This window comes from Semicossyphus pulcher, unplaced genomic scaffold, assembly GCF_022749685.1.
Source record: "Semicossyphus pulcher isolate SPU_LCO1_2020_fin unplaced genomic scaffold, fSemPul1.0.p SCAF_19, whole genome shotgun sequence".
Taxonomy (NCBI): Eukaryota; Metazoa; Chordata; class Actinopteri; order Labriformes; family Labridae; genus Semicossyphus; species Semicossyphus pulcher.
This window is the reverse complement of record NW_027211692.1, coordinates 2,686,672-2,706,104: the sequence shown is the minus strand read 5'-3', so window position 1 is coordinate 2,706,104 and position 19,433 is coordinate 2,686,672.

Below are 19,433 nucleotides of genomic sequence, written 5' to 3'. Positions count from 1 at the left end.
GGGCGGAGTTTGTAGCTGAGATGACGAGGAGTAGCAGAAGTTACTGACGGAGCATAGCATCGAGCCGGAGAGGGGGCGGAGATTAATGTGTCAGCAGTATATAAAGGCGATCAATGCCGTGATGAACAGCCACATGCAAAGGCAGAGTCACATCCTGCTAAATGGGAGAAGCATCTATGAGGGGTGCAGAACAGAATGATGGACTCTGTACATCTACACATCCACAGACAGACATTCTGGTATCTTTGCAGGCCCCTCTCACATTAGGGCCCTGCATACGTCTGTTTTTGGAAGCCCATGACGAGCTTTGACTTCCAGTTGTAGAAACAAAACATGAACAACACTTGTGTAAAGGATGGAAAATATGAGAGCTTGATCTCAGGCCTCCACAAACCTGGCCAATCACTGTGCAAGAGCCAGGTGGTAGTGGAACAGAACCTTTTGTGTGATCACACAATAATGGTGCACTAATTAAACTACAGCACATTGAATCATGATGAAGAGAAAGGTGCATAATCTTAGCAGTCGACCTTTTTGAAGTTACTTCAGGGTCTTCTTACTCTTACTACTGTTTGCAACAACCAGGAGAGATGCGATGACAGGATCGCTGTGACATCTCTCCTGTCCCCCTGCTGTAACTTGTGTCGGGGGGGGACGGGGACGTTGCAAGTGGTTAAGCGATAGAGAGAGAGAGATCGGCAAAGTGCAGGCGAAATGACACTGCACTGGGCGGAGCAGAGGAAAAGGAGCAGGGAAGTTACCAGTCTTCTTCTTTTTCTTCTTCTTCTAGGTTTTTACACCAGTTGGCGTCCACGATGTTGCATTACTGCCACCATCAGTGTTTAACCTCTCAGGTTCTGTTCATTTAAAGCCGTATTTTCAGTTAAAAATCCACACTCATTAGACCAACGAAGGACGACTGACGAAGTAACGAGTAACGGAGATTGTTCAGGGAAATGTATCGGAGTAAAAGTAGAAGTTAAAAATATGTGGGGTTTTTAATATGTGTTAAAAATATTAGTTAAAAAGAATACATTTGCATGGTTCAATACAGTTATAATAGATAATACTTAAGAGTAGGTTTGGGAGAGCTCACCATCTTGGTTGAATATTAAGAAAGTTAAAGAGGAGAGGAGACCTGAGCTCTCTTCTCTCCACCTGTATCTAAGTGTTTGAGTAGCTTAAGAATGTGTGACAGAATGAAGGCACACATTACCAGTGACTGTAACACACAGCGTTTAAAGAGGCAGTTTAGTCATATATAAACAACCTTTGTAGGTGACAGCTTTTCAAGTATAAATGGCACCCATTTGCTTCGTCTGAAGAAAGAATGAGCGCTGATGTGTTTCACAGGCTGTCAGCAGCCTGACGCACGTAAAGGAGAGAGACAACGTTAGTGATTGATGCAGAATTTAAAAATATACACGCAGAAATAATCCTTTAAGAAATCCCTTCCACCTGTCTCCTCAGCTCTTTCTACCTCTGTCTTATTTCTTTAGCTTGTCATCTTCTTTACAAGTTCATTCAGGGGTTACACGCTTCCTCTGAACTTTCACACCTTACTGCTGCGAGCTTTAAATGATGAAGGTGGAAGATATCAAACTTCTGCACAGATGTACCTTAAGGTCAGCCAACTGAAATATTGTGTTTTAGCATTCAGGCACGTGTCAGGTAACCTAATACAAAGATCAATAACGTCTACTTAGTGGGGCGGTCTGAGGTGATGTATGGGTCAAACAACGCAGATCTTTCACCCAGAAGTCCAACGTGAAACACAAAAGTTAGAGGTCATTTTAACAAACCGATAATAAAGTGTTTCCTAAATTTAACCAAGATGTGACCCAACACATTTCACGTTAATCAAAATGAAAGCGCTGATCGACCTTGAAATGGAAACTAAACGTCTGTATGAAACGCCAAAGGGGGGCTGTGATGCGTTGGGATGAGAATACATACATTTCTCGACATCGCTGTTTCTGGGTCAAAGGTCTAAAAACTCTGATACAAACGTTCTTTAGGTCAGTTTCTGTGTAACATCATAAGGTCTCTGCCTAAGATTAAAAGGTCCGTCTTCTTTGTCTGACTGTTCTCACTCCCCAGCTGTCCTGATGGTGCTGAACTGTCTCTGAAGCTCGTCTCCTGGGAGGACAAAGTCAGGCGTAGATTATGTCAACATCTTCCCAGACGATATTGTAATGACGGTGCGGTAGTGTGGCAGTCATGAGAATTAGTTACAGTGTAAATCCTTTTACCTTGACACCGGCGCAATGTAGTGTAGTTGTACAGGCGCTGTTGTGATCGCTCTCCTGCTCTGGTGTGGACTTGAAGAGTCCGTCTGCGCTGGAGTTGGAGCACTTCACAGGCTGTATAAATGTCTATGTCTCCGTCTTCATCAGTGGAGAGTTATTCTTCCTCCTGCAGGTTGACATCTGACTATCCCTGTTAGCCGAAGCTAACAAAATGCCAGATTCCCCGTCTCCTGTCAGATATGTGCTCGTGTGACTCAGACCGGCAACATGACGTATGATGACGTAGGTCAGCATTGTTTCTTGTTAAGAGTCAAATATCCATCTTCACAGGTTTAGCCTGGCAAAGAATCACCTCATAAGGACATGTAGAGCATCTGTATGTTGCAGAGTTAAATAAACATTACAAAAGGTGGAAACCCTGAGAGTTGGGGACCACTGCACTTGGTTGTTTCATCTTTATTCAGGAATCTTCTTGTAAGAGCTACTTACCTGTTTATTGTTGTTGTAATGCACTTTTTGTACACCAGGAGGCAGTTTTATGCCATGGAGGGGGAAATGCAGCCAGGTGTGTTGAATGTCTGGGATGGCAAACAGATTTTTGGTCGCAGGTAGCAGTGGCTAAATGTTCGGTTAGGTTGATGTTTTAGCTGAATGCAAATATATGTGAGCAGTAAATTGAAGAAGCAAACCGATATCTCTGAAGAGTGTAACTGAAGTATGTGATGACTTTGGCGTGCGTCAAGCGGTTTACTAGAAAGGTACTCACACTGCTGAGACTGCTTCCAGAACATTTCCAGATTTCCATCTTACAAACCAATGCATGAGGATACATCGTTCCTCTTCCCCTGTCCTGAGGGTGAACTGTCCTGAATTGGGCGGGTTATTGGCAGCAATGATGTGTAAGATCAGGTTGGAGGTAAGAGGAGGTAAAGACGGCAGCTCCTTTGATCGTTGCTATTCATGATGATTCCCTCCATGATTTATCTTTTTGCCACTTTAAACCTTGAACCCATTTAAGTCAGGAAAGACATCCAAGAGCATGAAGCAGTTTTTAGTTTTTAGGTTAGTATATTAAAAAACAGAAAAGAGTGTCCGTCTTCACTCGCTCTCCTCCGCTGCCACCCTCCAGTCTAGATCGTCAGTCTCTCACCTTCTCTGAGGGCAGACGTCCCCAGTCTACTTTCTGTAAAATGCTCATTATCCAGGTGACATTTCCACGGGGGTACAGCAAGTTAAATAAAAACAGGATCACTTCATCTGATTTAAGCTGCTGCAGGTGCTCCGTGGCTCAGCTGGAAGGTTTACTGTCGGGAGCGACATGAAGACTCTCTTTCCTCTCTTATGCTGATAATTACCTGACTTAAAGTTTCTGAAGTAGATGAGTAAATTTTTCTGCTTCATCTCAAGACCAGCTGGATTATATTGGTTTGCTTTTTTGGGGGAAATTTGTACTTAAAAAATAATTCTTATGGTAGTTTTGGCCTTCATTACTAAACTGTATATTAATGTTTTTCTTACCTAAAATAATTACAAAGATGTGAGTATATGGCATCCAACAAATAAACATGAGCAGTCAGAATATAATTATTAGCCAGATTATCTTCACTGATACCCTGTGGTCGGGGAACTATGGTACGGTCCTTTACTTAAAAAACAACTGTCAGGATTTTTAACTGTTGAAACAGTTTGAACAAAAGTTCCCCAGCGCAGCTTTAACTACCATACTGTGACAATACTACAAGTCACTCTAATAGAGCCTATTGTCTCTATTGTCTCTACAACAAAACCTTACTTTAGTAAAAGTCTGAAGAATTATTAAGTTAATGTACAGAAAGTTTGAGATGTATCAACGGAAAAAGTCCATGTTTCATGAGCTCAGGAAAGCAGCCCTGCTTTCAGCTTTGTTTGGGTGGATTGTTGGCTGGTGTTAACTTTAAGATATAATCTCAAAGATTTTCATGTAAATAAATGTCTGTTAAGTCTCTATCTGTCACCGAATCAAGTAACACAATGGTGACTGAGCCTATGGCCCACTGATGAAAGCCTTTGCATTTACAGTATATAGTATTATTCCAGACTGGGTGTCTGTGGCGACATTCGTGGAAAAAAATCCCAAGCGGCGCCCAGTTAGTGACGCGTTTTCCATCAGCCAGCAGTGGTTGGTCTGCCAGAGAGGGTAGGCGGAGCTAAGCGGCTGCTTTTCCGCTCTCTGCACGTGTTGCGAGTAAACAGTAATCTACTATGGCTGAACAAACAAAGAAAAGATGGATGACTACAGATACAACTTCAACAAGAAGTGAAAATCCAAAGAAGAAGAAACAAACTCGACGCTCAGATGAAGCAAACAGTCTGAAAAGGAAAGCGACCGTCAGCCAGGAAAATCAAGAGTTACAACCGGAGCCGACCGTGGACGTCACACATGCAGCACTGTCTGGATATCTGGGAAGTGTGCTCCCATTTATCACCATAGGTGCTGCCAAAGAGAACGAAACTGAAAGGATTCGAAATAAATTACGATTTCTTACGAGGACGCAACTCAATTGTGATCAGATTATGTTAATAAAGCTCGACAGCAGGAATGTTTTTCATCAGGTGTCTGATCGAAAGGTAAAAGTGGCTTAATGTGTCTGATTATCCGTCTTCCTCCCTCACTTCTTCTTCTCTCTCATCTTTGCCACCAGGTCTCACCTAATGGGGCCTAGAATGAGGTCTTCAGTTTGTGAGACAGAATGTGTACACACACACACACACACACACACACACACACACACACACACACACACACACACACACACACACACACGCAGATTTGTAATAGATTTAGAGAGAAACCATCCCTTCCTCTAACCACGCTAACTTCCTCCATTTATCTCTGTCTGGCCAGCTGCCCAAATTAATGGCGCAGGACGTGTCCTAACGAGGAGCTCTAATGAGCTGACCTAACGAGAAGCCCGTCCCTGCGGTGTGATGGCCTCCGCTCTGCCTCACCGCGCAGACGTCTTTCTTCTCTTTGCACAGGACAGCGATGTGACAGACAGTCCGTTCCCCTCTAGTCTCAGTGGGCAGGGCCGGGCTACCGTCTGACGACTCTTTGCCTCACTGACCAGGACAGCGATGTTCCAACGTCTCAGTGCGATGACCTCAGAGGTTACAGGAGTGAACATGCGACTGAAAAGTCTCTGATCAGATTTATCCAGTGTGTGCAGGGAAATCAGTGTTTATGTCTCTGCTCGGTGTCTCGGTGCCTGAGGCCGAGGCCAATTACACTGATTTATTTTAGGCAGATCAAATGACATCTGTGTTTAAACTGAAAGAGACGTGAAACGTGAAATATTTTTAAACATTTCACATTAAGCTGCTGTTTGATTATATTCTAACCTGTTGTTTGGACCTGCAATGAGTTTACATCCTGGTGAAACAAGTTGTAGTCCAACATAAACCCGATGTCACCAAATCAATGGGTTTACATTTAATATAGAGGTGTCACAAAAATATAACCCCGTAAAGTCCAGAGCTGTGCTGCCAAACAGATCTTAAGTAAGGATAAGGCATGGTATATTTTAGTGTCTGCCACACGGGTAGGAAAGTCAGAAAGTTGTAAGTTCATCTGACATTGATCTGAGGACAGTGGATCACATGACATGGAAGCTATTGTTGCTTTTACATGCCAGTAGGAATGTAAAAGCAACCCCGCCCCCTTCCTCCCCCCATCACTCGCTCGCCATGAATGTTCCTGAGTATTTCCTGCTGCGTTCACACATCGGCCGACCCGGACTTTCTCCCAACACGATACTAGAAAGAAAGAATAATGTCGGGGTCAGAAAATCGTCCGTTTGCGTTCATGCAGCCCACCTGGGTAAAATTAGGAAATGTTCAGGAGTGTAGTGCATGTGTGAAAGAGGCTAAAGATTTACATTAACAGGCATGTTAAACACATTCTCATCCCCTCTCCTCAAATACCGGCGCTTTCTCCCGACCCTTGTTTTGTGTCTTATACAGCACATGAGGTACAGATTGAGTCTCTTTCAGGGTCCGTTTGCTTCTTTTATAACATTTTTTCGAAGTGAAACTAACCTCTGGCTGAGTTAAAGCAAGAATCATTACTTGGGTAAATCTATTACCCTAAAGGTGAACTTTTCGTGTCACGCAGGACTCAACGCGGCTCTTCTGGGTTTAGTTTTGTCTGACCCTCCACGACCCTCACCTGTCTCACCAAACAGACTATATTGTTCTTTGTCTCTCTCTCTGCCTGAGGTAGGACCTCCATATTGGCTCATGATTCTTATATACAAATTATAGTGCCTTACTTCTCGTAGGTAAAAGTGCAAACAGTGAACTGAGTGAAGTGTTTTCGGTCTGTCTTGTTGAAGTGGCTCTGACAGTTTTAGGACAAAGATGGATGCTCAATGACATGGATGAATGTGATGTGATTCTTGTTGGACTAATGAGTCGGCCCTCTCGCCGTCAGCTGATCTGGAGCTTTTCAGGAAGTCAAACAAAGTAGCACCACTTGACTTCCATCATTTAGTTTCTCTGATAAATGAGCGTCATGTTGCTGAGACACGTTTCAGCTGACTAAATGACAGCACAGTTTAGCAATGAAGTGACGTAACTGACACATGGCTGCTAAATGCTAGCCTCGTGGGAGGTCACTCAAAAAGGATATGACACAATTATTTGCCCCTAATCTGGTCAGGAGAGCTGAGTTCACCAAATGAGTGAACCGTGTTCAGCGTCAGATGTTATTCTGGTCGCTTGAAGCTCCGATCTTCTAATGAACACGCTAAACACAGGCTGCCGTCCAAACACATAACAGTGAATTTAGCCAGAGGTCGAGTCCAATGAGGGGTGTAAGTGAGAGAGTTCTGGACTATGAGGATTTATTCACGGGGATAATGTGAGATGATGATGCTGAGTTAATGGATTCATTTACAGGACACATGGTTGATCAATGATAGCCTTAGAGTGAGCTGGAAAGAGCCAGTGTGACATATGGTTTTTAAAAGCTAGCTAACTTGTTAGCCAGCAAGGTTGTGTTGTGACAGATGGTTTGGTTCAAGCACAGTAGCCCTGCGGCTCTTTGGCTAAAGGAACATCACTGTTGCATTGTGGGTTAACTGCTAATGTCATCTGTGGAGAAGTTATTCACTCCTCTGATTTCATTTAATCTCTCTGGGTTTGTTCTGTAGTGCTTTGTGTTTGTCTTCTCTCGTTATTACCTCTCTTTATATTCTGTTTTATGCTATGACAAGAATAAATGATGCACTTGGACATGCACATTTCCAGAAGACCCCCTCAGGCATCAAATGTACAAGTTATCATGTCTAAATTTAGGGGATAATAGCAGCAGTTTAACACCGAGTGTCCGTTTGCACCCGGGTGAAAATAGTCTCACGGCAGCTGTTCCCCTGACTGACTTATAATAGGTAGAACTAATAGTGGTGTAGCATTCTGTGTGTTTTTAGTATTAGTGACACACATACACACAGAGGCTGTCGCAATAAACCTGAACTAAATGAATAAAGCCATTACCTTGCCCAAATCAAAGCGTGTTTACAAAGTGCCTATTTACACTCGCATGCAAATATACTCTTCAGTTCAGGCACTTTATTATACATTTATTAAAATAGGCCGATACATACAGTACACACATACAGCCTGGGTGTAAACAGCATCTGCCTTTATAAAATTCCTGTTTCAAATGTCACATTTTGAAGTTGTGACGTTCCTCAGTCATCACTCGAGTCGCTGCTGTCTCTTACTTTAAAACACATCAAAGTCGTACAATAACAAACTAACCAATCGAGGCAGACTTCAATGTTCTGCGAGATAAAATGATTGTTTTTTCAATGGAGTCTGGTGAGAGCGATATGAAAAAAAAAAGGGACCTTACCTTCAGAAAAAAGTCTCTGTAAGGATTCTGTCCATGATGTCATCACTCTGAACCTGTCCAGAAAAAAACAAGCACTTTTAGAAGACATATCTTGATTGGGTGCATTTTACCACAGGGATTACGTTGCAGCTATTACAGCCTGTTTGCTTTCTGAAGTAATCTACTGAAGCATGGGTCATTTACTCCCCCAAATCTGTAAAATATGTTTGTGAGGCCCAGGTTTAAAAATACTAGAAGACCCCCTTTAAGCAGCTGCAACCATCAGTTCTATTACTTACATCAGCCGAAAAGCAGACATCCTGGAACTTTGTTAAAAAGAGGTCGGTTATGATAACACCGACACAGGCTATATCCAAAGCTACCAAAATAAAACCAAAGTTAAAAAACAACATTTTCTTTTAGACAGTTTAGCCAAAAACGATGTGCAGAAATAAGTATCAGAACACCCTGTAAAACTTCTCTCAAATTCCCGAAGCATGAAAAACTTTGCTGTCAGTCATTATCTTCCAAATAATCATTACCTCTCCAGTCTAATCAAAAAATGTTACCGCTGTCTGGTTCATTTATGAGCCGCGATCTTAGAAGACTCCCCTGTAAACCTGCTCTAACGAGAAAGAGATAATTACTCGGTGACATTAACTCCTTGAAGCACTGAAGCAGGAACACAACATCGGCTCATGACTTCTTAAGTTTGTTTCAGATGTCCCGTGGACAATCAGCTCACTCAGATCAGTGTAAGCACAGTTTCCTTTGTTCAAACTTGTTCAGGAGAGAGTTGAGAGACGGCAGCACATCTGAGCGCTGCATGTTTTATGAAGCAACAGTCATGAAATGTTGATTATTGTGTTTCAGCACACGTAAGGCCCCTGATGGGGAGTGTCAGGGAGCACGAACAGGAAGTCAATATGGCTTGCAGGAGAAATGAGGCCTCATCATACACACCCTCACCTGAGTGACAGAAAGAGACTCTTGTTTTATCCCAGCTTTAATAGAGATACATTCTGTAAAAGTGGATCACTTCATGAGGAGTGGTGAAGAACACTTACGAAGCGTTCACTTAACCTGACAAAGGAGATCGCGCTGATCGGTCACACGACGCCGGTTATCAACTTGATAAGTCAACCCAGAGTTTCTATGAGCACGTTCACATATAGGGGGCGGAGTCTGCAGCGTCAGCTGATCGACATATTTTACAACTGTGAATGTGCAAACATAATAATATCACTGCTCCATCATTAGAGCGTGATATATTTATTATAACACTTGTGTGTTACATTAGATTACATCGTTGCACAGATGTGTTTTTGTTGCATTAGTGACAGACTTATTCTTTTTCTCTCGGCCGTGTCAAACTATGGCGCAAATTAAAATAATTATAAAACCACAATTTAAAGCAGAATGCTTACTTTCAAACCTTATAAGGACAAAAGCACTTCAGGCTTTGTTGTTTTTATCAGTCTCTGTTGATCATCAGTGAAGCTCGATGAATCAGACGGTAAACAGGAAGTGTTTGACCGCTCTCTGTCCCTCCTCCCTCTCACCATCAGCTCACAGAGCTCCTGAATCAAGAGACCTGATTGGTCATTTGCTGGTGCTTGGTTCAGGTCGATCTCTTATCTTCGACATAACCTGCTCCGGAGCAGGTTAGGTGTTCAGTATAAGTTACCATGGTGATCTACCCCGTTAAGAAGTGAACCACTTGAAAACTCGGAGTTAACCCTGAAGTTGCCTCGATAACTGCAAAACCTGCTGCGTAGTGTACCCCCCTGAAACATCTGTAATAGTCCTGCATTACAAAAGAAACTCTGCACAAGCTCACAACTGTAGTAACAGACAGTGTTGATAATAATATTACTGATGTTATTTTACTCTGTACACCTGACATCTGTCCTGGGAGAGTTGTTCCTGACCTGTCTGACCGTCTGACTGCTCGAGTTTCTCGACCCCATCGTGCTTAATTTTTAACAATGTCAGAGTGCAGATTTTGAAACATATCTTGGTGAGTGCTAGGTTAATGATGACAATATGAATGATGGCTATGACCTAAAACTGTTAGCTCACAACAATTTGCATTAAAAAATAGTTTGAAGTAATGTTTCTTATGGATGCTGGCAACACTTGACGACCTAATAATAATACATCACGTAACTGAGAACCTCTGTGTCTGTTGCTGCACTTTGAGGCAACATTTTCCATCGTCAGCCGCTCCAAAAGTTCATCCTTCAGTTATAAACTTAGTGTTGCACTTCATGCATGAATCAGGCTTTGAAAATAAGTTTATTAGTAATAACTTTAGAAATGTTTTTATTTTCAAAGAGCTGTTTGGGCGATCCTGTGCTGATGACATTTAGCAGCGCGACACATTGAGGATGAGCTGACGCGCTGATAATGAGCTGCACAAACACAGATAATCAGATGTGAACATGTGGTTTTGAAGCACATCATTATATCATCAATGTTGTACTCAAACGTCCCCACGTGCGTCTCTGGAAGTCGCTTCGTCTCCGCGGCGCTCGCATGATGAGCAGGTTGCGTGTGTCAGTGTTGTGATGAAAAGTGGATTAATGTGTCTGGATGTGACAGGAAGGGATTCGTCTGCCAGCGAGGAGAAAACTCATTATTTATTTATTTTAATTTCTTCATCTATGTAGTCGTGCAGCGAGAGTCTGTCAGGAAATAATCCCTCAAAACATGCCAAACTGTCACATTCCCATCTTCTAATTTAGGGAGTCGTTTGTTAGCTGAGATAGCGGTTAATTTTAATCCACAGTCTGATGCAGTTCAGTGTAATTGTAAGTGGCAGTCTTTGTAAAATAACACCCAGAAATAGAAGCACAGTGAAGACAGAAGAACATGTAAATGATCACAAACAGCTATGACTCTATTAAGAACTAATCAGACTCTCACTGACATGTCTTGTCCTGTGTAAAGTGATGTTTGTCTTCATCTACAGAGTGTGTGACAGACAGAAGGCGTGTGCATCAGCCTGTTAAGTATTATAAGGCCTGTTGATAGGATTGATTCTTATTTGTCAGGCAGATTTTTGCACGTCTCATTTGACCTCTGACTGAGACGTGTCATCTATTTGTATTTATCCACGCGTGCAGCTGTGATTGGAAATAATTAACTTTTATGGCACCTTTCATTCAAAAAAGAAGCTCAAGTGCTTTAAAGGAGGGAAAAATGCAAATGAAAACAGATAGAAGTGGCATTAAAACATAGAGTGTCACAATAATAAGGTGAAAAATTCAAAGAGATTGACCATCTGGTGACCTGGTGTGGCGAGAGCAACTTCGAGCTTGATGCTCTGAAGACCGTGGAGAGGAACGCAGCCACACCCGCCCCCATCACCATCAGTGGAGTCTTTCCGCTTCCTGGGGACCATCATCAGCCTCAGGTGGGAGCTGAACATCGGGTCCCTCATCAAAAAGGGACAGCAGAGGATGAAGAAGTTCAACCTGCCAAAGACAATGATGGTGCACTTCTACACCGCCATTACTGAGTCCATCCTCACCTGCGTCATTATGGCGCATGGAAAAGGACAAAATTAAGACTATTGAGAGGCCGAAGGAGGCTATATCCTTTGCCGAAGCCAGCTACTGATCTGGCCAATGATAAGCCATCGCAGGTCACTGAGAGGCCGGCGGTGGTAAATGACAAGCCGCCTATTCATTCGAGCCTCGAAAGCTAATGACCAGGCTATCCAGTAACCGATCCATTGGGTTGCTAGCTTCGGCGTGCTAGTCACCAGCCCGGGAAGCTAATGAACAGCCTTCCCTGCACCATACTCCATCACCGTCTTGGCTGCAATCTGCCATCTCTCCACGACCTGTACACCTCCAGGACCCTGAGGCGTGCAGGTAAGATTGTGGCTGACCCCTCTCACCCCGGACACAGTCTCTCTGAGACCCTCCCCTCTGGCAAGAGGCTGCGCTCCATCAGGACCAAAACCTCCCGACACAGGAACAGTTTCTTCTGTTTTACACCGAAATGTGTACACCGACATAAACCTGATTCTGAAAATGAAGATAAAATACATGAAAAATACACAGTTTGCATAACATCGGGAAAATAAAAACCCATTAATAGAGGGTTACAGGGGTCTTTGTGCGGTTTATTTCAGTCCCTGAGCGTAACAGGCTCTTCTAAGTGGAGCATGCTGCTTTTCTGTGAGTGTGTTTTTCTCATATCTGAGTGTGTGTGAGACGTTGAGGATTGGAGCCAGAAAAACCTGGCAGAAACGTAGTCACATGACGTATCTTCATCCAAGATGGACTCATTAGTGGATGGTGAAGACGTCTTCTGCACGTGTGGGTTCACTACGTGCCACACACACTGGCAGCCGCACAAACATAACCCGTATTATAGTTTTAATTACGTTCCCGTTTGGGGTCATCGTCACTTTGTAAATGTTGTTACGAGCTGCATGGTGTTCATATCCATCTGGACGGCTTCAAACAAGTGAGCAGCACTTGATTTCTGCCTCATGAGAAAAGAAACACTCGCTTTGTAAACATGTTTAACTTCTTTCCTGCTGCTGCGAAATGGCAGCTGCGCTCTGTGTCCCCAATATGTCCCTTTTCCCCTCCTCTGTTTTGTCTTAACCACAGCGGTTGAGTTATTTTTGTGTTGGTCAGCGCCGTGCTGTCCCACTGGCTGCTCGGTGACAACGCTTTCTGCTGCTTCAGGCTGTCGACTGGCTTGTTTTCTTATCATGGAGCTTCACTTCCTCTCACGGAGCAAAGGGCGGTCATCGGCTCCAGTGAATCACCTGTTGGGAACCGGCGACCTCGAAACAACAGTGACAGCGGGATCATTGCACTCGACATCTCAACAAACACCCGGTCTGTTAAAAGTTCAGACTCTGCTGCTGTGCTTAATGTCATTTCATCCCACCACAGATGAGAACACTCAGTTCTGTGTTGATAAAGAGACCCGCACACAAGCACACTCACTGAAAGGCATCACGCGAACACAAGGAGCCACTCGCCTTCTAGGATATTTTTAAGTTACAAGAAGCATCAGTTAATAACATTTCACAGGCGAAACCTGAGGAAACTTAGGTTGGTACGGGGAAGCATTCATGTGGGCTGCTCATGAAATATTTGCAAGTGCTTCATTAAAAAGCTCGGCGTTTCGTGAGCTTCCTTTTTGATGTTATTTAAAGCAACACTCGAAAATGTTTCCAGGGGATCTTTTGAAATGTTATTCCAAGTTTTTAGGATTCACATTAGAAAGTTTTCTTTTGTTCTGAGCACTAACTAACTGAATCCCAGCGTAACAGATCTTTGCTTTACTGGGCTGGCCGCTGAGAATGTGCAAAATAATGGAGAAATAAATAATGAAATGAGCATGAAAATGAGAAAGGAGCATGACTCCATGACCCCTGAGAAACACTGTTCGTTTATTATGAGAGAAATGTTCGGGGTTAACAAGGAGGTCACGTTTACTGCAGACTGTGTGTGTGTGTGTGTGTATATGTGTGTATATGTGTGTATATGTGTGTGTGTGTGTGTGTGTGTGTGTGTGTGTGTGTTCATCCAATGGCAGCAGCAGCCTTTCACAGGCTTAATCGAGGTCAACAAGACAGTGCCGGGAGCTAAGACACTCACACATGAAACTAACAAGGCTAGAAGATGACTGTTGTGGAGCTCAATAAAGAGATTAAACAAGAATAACAAGAAATTTGTTTTAAAAAAAAAAGTCAGTATGTCGGGAGCAGGAGATGCATGTGTTACTAATTTAATGGCATCGACCGTGGCCTGCCTTCGTCACTGCATCTCCTCCAGGGCAGATTTTGGGGGTGAATCAGGCTGAACTGGGAGGGTCCAAACATCACCCCGCTGAAATGTATCGGGATGTTTCTCCTCTCAACACAGCTCCAGCAGACAATGATAAATCTTTCAGTTTCATTTCAGAGGTGTGTTCAGGTACCTGTCCTCAGGGTGGTGGCATCAGAGGACGCCGCATCTCTTTGTTGTGTTAATTAAGCTTCAACAGAACAACATTGATTAAAAAATAGAACCAAGCTAAAGTGAAGGAAAGAGTTGTTCACGTGTGTTGAGCAGTAATTCAGCGATAAGCATTTTACTTGTAACCTGTAGGAAGAAGCAGGACTTGCAAAGTAACTTTGCATTCAGGGTTTTCTGTACAATAAAGGTGGTTCAATTACCGCGGTAGATTAACTGATGCTGCACACCTAACCTGCACCGGAGCAGGTTAGGTTCAGGTATAAAAAGGACTGCCTACTGACCAATCAATTCACTAGGAAGATGGCATTATTGTTTTTGGAAGACCCAGAGGAGTGCGGAGGTCGGATCATGAACAGATCTTCAAGAAGGGCAAGAGTGCTCAGGGACCGTCAAAACCCTTCGGCTTTTAGTGATGATGTTTTGTACGAATGATACAGATTGTAAGAGGGATTCGTCTATCTCTACGGGATCTTAGAACCATATGTTGCAAGTGCAATACGCAGGAGCCATGCTCTGACAGTCATTGCCTGAGGTTCTTTGCCACAGGTACATGTATGTATGCAGTTTGCGGCGCAGAGAACCACAGCAAAAACACAGTCTGCAGTGCAATACACAACGTGGATCGTGCCTTAGTCGAGGTGTCCTTGAGCAAGGCATCGAATCCCCCTCTGCTCGGGGCGCATGTCCATTTGTTGCCCCCTCACTCTGACATCTCCCCATTAGTGCATGTCCGTGGATGTTTGTGCATGTGTGTATTTCGGGCCTGAGTTTGTGTAGCAGGGATAAATAAAGTATCTCGTTGTATATTAAATGAATCCTACCTCTGTCATAGGTTTCCCCGAAGTGCTCGGTGCAATGGACGGCACTCATACTCCCATCACAACACATCAAGTGGAAAATGACACTGATTATTTAATTCACAAAAGACTGTGACCATAATTGTCACCAGTGCTGAGACAAAGTGGCCCGGGTCAGTTCATGACTATTCGTATTTGGCTTTGGCACAAACATGAGATCAGACTGTGGTCGCTGTTGAGTGGAGGAAAATAATGTTAATGGGTGTGTGGCACAGCGATTGCAGAGAATACATTTCACATAGCAGCACATCAGTTCATGACATCTAAGTTATCGCACTCCAAATACGATGACGCTGGCTTTAACAGAACCATGTTTGAAACTGTTGACAGTTGAGGTTCATCAGACACCAGCAGCAACCTTACATTTAGTTGCTTTGCAAGGCCAACAACATGAAGCCGCGTGTGAAGCTGGGAAGCCGCATGCCGTGTCAGGATTTTACTGTGAGTGTAGGTAAGCTGCTTGTTGAACCACTGTGTTTTAAAGTGTGCTTTTTATTCCTACACATTTCTAATCCACAGGAACCTCCCTGTCATCAAGGTCGTTGATTTTTGACAATGTTGAAAGGCACGTTTGATAAAGGAGCGAGTTTGTTACTGATCAGGTCGCAGTTGTGAAATGGAGAATGTGTCTTTAGAATGAGTTTACACTAGTGGACTGCTTTACTGCAGCATCATGCGGGCGTTGTACCGCACCCTCGTGGTGAAGACGGAGCTGAGCCTGAAGGCAAAGCTTTCGATGTACCAGTCGATCTACGTGCCAACCCTCACCTGTGATCAGGAACTTTGGGTAGTGACCGAAAAATTAGATCGCGGGTACAAGCGGTCGAAATGAGAGAGGGTAAGGAGTTCGGACATCCGGAGGGAGCTCGGAGCCACTTCTCCTTTGCATCGAAAGGAGCCAGTTGGTGGTTCGGGCATCTGGTTAGGATGCCTCATGGGCGCCTCCCTGTGGAGGTTTTCCGGGCACGTCCAACTGGGAGGAGACCCAGAGTTCGCTGGAGGGATTATATATCCCGCCTGGCCTGGGAACGCCTTGGAATCCCCCAGGAGGAACTGGAAAAAGTTGCTGGGGAGAGGGACGTCTGGGTCACCTTGCTGAGCCTGCTGCCACCGCGACCCGACCCCGGATAAGTGGAAGATAATGGATGGATGGATAGTGGACTGCACCGAGCACACTAACTAACGGAGGCTTTAAAATTCTTCCTCAATGACAGGCTTCACAGACACACTGCCTCAAACACACACCACTGTACGATAAGGGGCGTGTGTGTGTTTACACATGCTTTGCTGAATAATTCCTCCCAAAGATTCGTGTTTTTGTTTAACCTTCTGAACATGAGAAAGGAGGAGCAGGTTTTCACTTTAAATCAGCCACCTGTCACAGACACAGCATGAGATTAGAGTTCAGGAGGGGTTCAAATTAAGATTTATGCTGCTGTGTTTTTTTATTCTCCCATGATATTTTGGATCATGAACAAGCTGAGTTTTTGACGCTCTCCTGTTCATCCAACCAGAAGACGACGTTGTGGTGAAGCCTTTGTTGTTGGTGTGTTAATGCTTTATTGTTTGTGTTGTCGTCTAAATGTTTGAAGGTAAAGAGTTGGGTCCTTCGTTACAACACGCTATTTAGAGCTTATTGTTTCCATTTCTTTATTTGAGGACACTTTTGTAACATCTGATCCCATAAATATAACCGAACTTCACTCAGAACTTTTCTCAACATCAGTAAGCAGGGTTCAGAAGTTTAACAAAGCTCTTTTGTTCTGTACAGGGAGGCCGGTCGTAGTTTTAGAGAGCTGTAGTCAAAAGTAAAAGTAAAAGAATTTATAGGTATAACTGTTGAAGGAGCTTCTGGGAGCAGAAAGCACTCAGCTTATATAAATCACTGATGAGGATCCTCCACAGGTGTGCTCTCACCTGGAGTCTTCTTACCACATTGCACACAGGTGTGTTACTCCTCCTGTGGAAAGCATTCAACCAGAGAGAGAGAACCAAAATACACCAGGCTACTTAAAATACAACATACAGGAAGTGGAATCGTCATGGATCTGATTGTGAACAGTTTTTTAGGGACATTAAAAAGAGATTGAATTAATTTGTAACTCTCTTTATTAATCCGACCTCTCCCAAGATTCACTTCCTGTCCTGTAGTGTTTCCCGTCTGTCATCGCCCCGATCACTTTCACCTGTCCCTCATCAGCCGTCTTCCCCTGTGTGTTTATTCTGCGCTCCAGACAACTGGGTACTTGAGAAGTTACCAGTAGAAATTTCCGACTTCCTAACTGTGACTCGTACTGGTCTGATGCCAGTGTTTCTAAGCTCATCGTGTGGTAGTTTCAGAGGTTGGACCACACGGATCCCCTTGCGGCCCAATGGGAGTTGTTAATCCCTGCATGTAAAATGCACTTTATCTTCTCTACAGATTTTTTTTTTTCTAATTAAGGACCTATCAACAGAGAGAGCATCTCATGGGCCGGCTGTATAATGAGTCATTAGTGGAGCTAAACAGGTGGTCCCTGGGCAGATCTCTCCCTTTAATCGAGTGATGGTTTCTCATGTTCGAGCAGCAGTGATGAGATCAGGTCTGACTCACCGGGAGAGGAAAAAAGACGTATTTCTGCTTTCTGAGTTCGTGCCTGGCGATGAAGCCTGTGTGAATGTTAGAGTGAAGTGAAGGTGAGATTTCCATTAATGAAAAGGAGGTTAATTAAAAGACAGGAGGATGGAGATGTGGAGGGGAGAAGGAGACGTGGAGGGACAGGAAAGAGGAGGAGGCAGGCCAGGGTGCTAATGAAGAGAGGGAGGAGAAAATAATTTTCTAATTAACACTCCACCAGGTTGTTCCCACCGGAGATCTCCTCCTCCCAGGCCTCCTGACGCCTCTCTCCATCCCTCCCTCCTTCTGCATCACTTAATACAACTCCACCCTGCATCCTTTAACCCCTCTCTCCATATTTCCTTCTTCTTCCTTCTCTTTCTCTACGTCCCCCTTTATCAGATCCATATGCTCCTACTTCTTCCTCTCGTCCCTCTCTCTTCTCTTTCTTCCACATCGTCTGTGCTCCCACTCCCTCCCTCCCTCCCTCCCTCCCTCTCCTTCTCTGTCCTCCAGGAGACGACAGGCTGAAGCAGGTTGTTATTAATCCAGTCCCTCTCCCTGGGGTTTGTACAAGCAGACTGACAGGAGGAGTCTGCAGGAGAAAGCAAACACTCTCAGTATTGACACATCGAGGAAGAGAAGCAGCGAGTGGGGGCAGAGAAATGAAGGAAGGAAGGAAAGGTGGAGAGAATAAGTTAAGAGGAAGTAGGGAAGGAAGGGATTAGGACCCCAAGTGATGAAGTGAAAAGGGAAGGAAGGAAGAATGGAGAAAGGAAGGATGGAGAGAGGGTGAGGAAGAGACAGTAAGATTATTGATCCTGGATTAATCCCCAGATTACATTCATTGATGTTTTGGACTTTTTTTCTGTCCATGCCAAAGTTTGTTTCAGTATTTCTTCCAGTTTAGAGAAGGGTTGTGGCAAACAGGCAAAGACTGAATTATTGCTCAAGGTTAGTTGACTATACCTTTCCCACCAAAAGAAGTGCGTTGATGCAGGTTTTTCAGACCCGGGGAGACCCGCGAATGAATGCCGATTGTCTCTTTTCCCATTGCCAGTGAAGTATCCTCCTGTCGGTCTCTTTTCTGCTGCGTCACCGTCTGTAGACAGGGTTAGTAAACAGTGAAGATGTTACGGTGGTTAGGTCTTTATTGTATCTATTACTCATTCAGTCTGTTTATCAAATTCGGCGCTGACAAATTTGGAACGATGTTCGAGCGCTGCTCGGACGGAGACTGGCGCAATTTGTAGCTGAGCTGACGAGGAGGCGCAGAAGTTACCGACGGAGCATAGCATCGCGCCGGAAAGGGGGCGGAGATTAGCGTGTCGACACGGGTTTTGTGTTCCCATCAGTGCTGATCGGAGCCGAGGAGATAATTACTTGGGTCTACTGCAGAGTCATTTGACCCGGGTCTGAACCTTTCCCAAGCAAAAAAGCCAGTGGGTTTTTTGACCAGTGGGAAAGAGGCTTGACATTTGTTAAAGATAAGAAAAACATCCTTTTTATTGTCGATACTTTGACTTTAACGTTCATCCTCGCATTGGCAATGAACGGTGGTTACACTCTTCAGATAAAGATCATCCAAAGAGGACGCTGCTCTTAAATACGCTGGGCTGAGAATAACAAGCGACAAGGAGAAGAGAGAGGAAGCTGATTCTGCCATGACACAGTTGGCGGTTAGATGTTGATTGATTTCGGCTCATTCAGAGAATGAGTGCGCTGCTGTTGGAATGATTTGTTTACTTGCGTGTTCACACGTCTGTTCCACAAACATGCAGATTAATTTCATATCTTCAGCTGCATCTCAGCCTGAACACTCTCATTTCTGATACGGGATGCCAGAGCAGCTTTTGCATCTCTTGC